We start from the raw sequence: 4,080 nt of genomic DNA, 5'->3' as shown, positions 1-4,080 counted from the left end.
AGTTTGAAATTTATTTGAAGATTTGAGAAAATCTGATGTTATTTTGTTAGCTGAACAGCACACTGACTGAAAACAAACTCCAGCCCCCTCTTCTAAAGAGGTGTGCTCTTACCTTTCTTTGGTGTCAAAGTAGACAGATAGGAGGGTCTGAACTTAAGCTACCACTTACTGAATGCCTCCCAAGGGTATCAAAGGACAGCTGCCCTTTCACTGTAGTGTAGCACCAGGGGCAGAGAGTTTGTATCACACTGGAAGCCCCCGCTCAGTACAAAGGGCTAAATCGATCTGAGCTAACCTTAGGGATAAACTGAGTTACCTCTGATTTACATCAGTACCATCAAGAGGGTTAGATTTCCAGAATATCTGTGTTAACCTTGAATACACATTAATCATAAGAAGTAGAACACTGTAGTAAGTCATTTTGAAGGACGGAGAACATTTCTCCAGGCACTTTGCTGACTGACTGTGGATTTTTTTTTCTGCAGGGATTACAGTGTTTTATATTGGACTTTGAAAAGAAATGATCATTTTCAAAATAAAAAAAAATATTTCTGATGGAACAAATGTGGGTAATGGGCAGGAGCTGATGACATAGGATTAAAAATGGAATTTTGCCCTTATGGAAACCTTCATACTGTTGGCAAGACATGTTATGTATGTCCTCTCCTTTCTGCTGAAGCATTAGACAAAGCAACTGCTGGAAGCAGAGTAATGGACCTGAAGAACCAAAAACCCAATCTGGTGGAGCAGATTGTGTTTTTGTATTCAGAGCTATTTAACAAACCACACTGCAAATTGAGTCTGCAAAATCAGTACCTTGATAACCTTTAAACATGATTTTGTATTGGCCAGATGGATCATGGCAGAGCCTAGTCAAGCCTGGGGTCTCGTTCTGCTAGGTAATCAACAAGCATGGGAAATTAAGGCTGGAAGGAAAACAAACATGGCACTTACAGTCTGCTGCTAAACTCTGTGCACAAGCACCTGAACAAGCAGAGAGAAATTATCCCTATAACTTGAACCAGAGCAGCCACCTCTGCAACCTAACGAGAATTTATGCCTGCAGATCTCTAATCTGTAAGGCCCAGCTTCCCTTTCTGCTATTAATACATAAAAACGCTAATGGACACAAGAGATTGCCAAAGCTTATATTCCTCAGCACCTACCACAAATAGATTTCTTACTACTTCCATATCCTTGCTTCCTTCTTCACTGGGCATTCATGCTACTCTCCCAAGGTCTTTCTAGAGCAGGTCCCTGGAATAGCCTGCTAGGTGCTTTGTCAGCCCTGGCCAACAACTTGAAGGTCCATTTGTAACATGCCTAGTCCTTTTATTTGTTGTTTTGGACGTAGATATTGAGATATTGCTGTGTTCCCTTCCTTGTTACTTCCTATGGCCAACACATCTCACAAAAATTGAGGAGAATGTCAGACAGGTTTGTCAATGCAATCATAAAAAATCAACATAAAAAATATGAAAAGCATCTTGAATCGCAGTAGGAGAAAGAAACTTTAGCAATAAAAATTAACAATGTATCAGTTTACTGCCTTATGGTCCATTGCTTATTGAGATGATAGTTCAGTTTCCTCTTCGATGGAATCATAAAGGCTTCCAGTAGAAAAACAATTTGAAAGACATACTTGTTTATGATCTTTCACTACTGAGAAAGAAATGAAATCCGTGGTTTAGAAACTATCTTTCAGAAAGAAGTGCAGTGCAGAAAACAAGCTGCCTTCCCTCAGCAGGGTGTGCTAAGTGTACAGGAGCATTGCAAAGAAACTCCTCAGAACATGCAGTTTTTCAAGGTGAAAGAAAATTCTTGTCAAATCCTAGCAGTGAAAGAAAATGAGAAAGCATGATTAATAGCTCCATTGAAAGTAACAAAATAAATCATGAAAGCTAAACAATCTAGTATCATGCAGGGAGCCTATGAATATGAGGAATCCATTTAAATTACGTATAGTTTAGTGGTTTGCTACATTTCTAAATTCTAAAGGGTATGTGAATTCATTTCCATCTTGACTGAGCAAGGTTTCCAACACTGGACCACACAAATATCCACCATCTCCCTTTACCTTCCTACTGGTACAAATGTCGCATTCCAGAGCTAATTAGGAATTGTCAGTCCCTGTTGCTCAGATATCTGGGGGTTTTGGCTCCAGTTTGCATGACAGAACAATGCTGATTTCAGGCTCCTGTTCCTGAAGGAAATACAGATAGTTTAAAGAAGAAACAACCTACATATAATGTTTTTTACTTTGGTTAGATCAAACTAGCCGTTTCTTCTAGTGTTTTCTTTTAGGAACAGCAACACAGGTTTATAAAGAAAATCAAAATAAATCCCTTGAGAAATAGGTTTATTCCATTATCCAAATAATTGATAAAACCTCTAAGAATGTGCACCTTTTGCCTGAATTTGAACAAATACATTTAATATTTTTCATATTAAATATTCATTTCATATTGATGATCCTGCTTGAGTTGCAACCTATGAAATAGAGACAAACAGGACTCACCAGTAGCTCTACATAACCTTGATACACTAGGCTGGAAAAAGCCACATTAAGAATGCTCATTTTATTGCTTTTCTCACATAAAGGTGATAAATCTAGGTAAATATCTTAACTTCAAGACCATTCCAAAGATCTACATTAGATTAACACTATTTTGTTCTGCACCCACAACCAGTACTTACAAATTTCAGGCCAAAACACTATATATCTATAACTAGACTCCTGCAAGCATACATTCCTTTACCTCTGACTCAGCTCCATTTCCCACCATAAAATTCATATTTGAAATCTATTTTAATTTACAAAATAAGAAGGGACACAAAACATTGTTTTATAAATGTTCTTTGTCGAGGGAAGACATAATTTCACAGAAAGGAGGAAGAGGTAGGTCCAGGCAACCAAATCAGTCAAATTAATATTCTGTTCTTCTCTTAAAATTCATTTCCTGACACACAGATTCTTGACAGTCATCACTCCCCACTTCCCAACCACTTCCATGGAGGGAATGTTTGACAAAACATTGGCTGTACTACATGATGTATCTTCTAACACGGGGAAGACCAGACATCCCACAGCTTCTCATTTAAATTTCACACCTTTTTCATTTCTTGATTCTGGTAATATCACAGATATCTCTTACTACTAACTCATAAGTCACTTTTTATTTGCCATCATGCTGTCATGACAAACCTTATTTTCTTCTACCTAATAACTGCATGCAGTACTTTCCCTCTCCACAGCCCATTCTTTTTCACCTCTATTTTCTGCTGGTTTCTTCACTAATTCCCTGGAATTTATTGCTTCCTTTCAGTACTCTTCCTTCTTACCTCTGAAATGACATTATTATAATTCATAAATGTCTATTTTATAGTTCATTATAAAAAAAGAAACAAAAAACAAAAAACAAAAAACACCAAACCACAGATTTTAATAAAGCAATCTTACAACCTCACTGTTATAGAATGGAAAAGTCTAACTTCTACGAATTGTTGGCTTTATCACTGAGGCTGATTGCACTTGTGACACCTACATGGTGGCTGTTTAAGATGATCAGGTAGTGTACTGCACTAGGTCAGCAGATCAGGTAATTGGAAGCTTCAGAGTGAACAATGAAGTCAGTATTTTAGCAACAAAACTGGAGATTTTTTTAATACTTTATTGTTACCATGAAAATTCTTTTATCAACTAGGCTTTAAATTTATGTCAATTAGCAAAGATTAGCTGATATGACTTAGAGCACTTTGAGTTTAAATAAACATATCTTGTCCCAAGTAGAGGCTTATCTGAGTGCCAGAATTAAAGACATAATAATAACAAGCCTAATTTCTTTGGGGTTTTGTTGTTGTTTTTATCTTTTTGCCATAAGCACTTGGAAGAAAAATAGATCTGCTAACCATATAACTTCTGCTTATGTTGCATCTCAAAAGTATCATACTTGAAAGGCTGGCACATTTTTCAGTCTATCAACTATTCTCGCATCCCTTACATTAACCAGCTACTGTGATTCTCACAGGTACCACATTGTGTGTTTATCCTTAAATATTTGAATTTTTTCTCTTAGTACA

General features: G+C 36.8%; 1 long non-coding RNA gene across 1 annotated transcript; it reads right to left on the bottom strand.

Moving 5' to 3' along the window:
• Positions 1–1,526: 1,526 nt before the first annotated feature.
• On the bottom strand, positions 1,527–2,199 carry LOC130608353 (uncharacterized). The gene is made up of 2 exons (XR_008974516.1): positions 2,078–2,199; positions 1,527–1,831 (listed from the first exon to the last, which is right to left on the bottom strand). It is a non-coding gene; the product is annotated as an uncharacterized LOC130608353 (long non-coding RNA).
• Between the last annotated feature and the right edge of the window lie 1,881 nt (positions 2,200–4,080).

The sequence above is a fragment of the Pezoporus wallicus genome, unplaced genomic scaffold, assembly GCF_028554395.1.
Source record: "Pezoporus wallicus isolate ANWC-B61680 ecotype Strahan unplaced genomic scaffold, APGP_CSIRO_Pwel_v1 contig_4131, whole genome shotgun sequence".
Taxonomy (NCBI): domain Eukaryota; kingdom Metazoa; phylum Chordata; class Aves; order Psittaciformes; family Psittacidae; genus Pezoporus; species Pezoporus wallicus.
The sequence above is the reverse complement of the archived record's forward strand: the minus strand, read 5'-3'. Positions and strand labels throughout refer to the sequence as shown.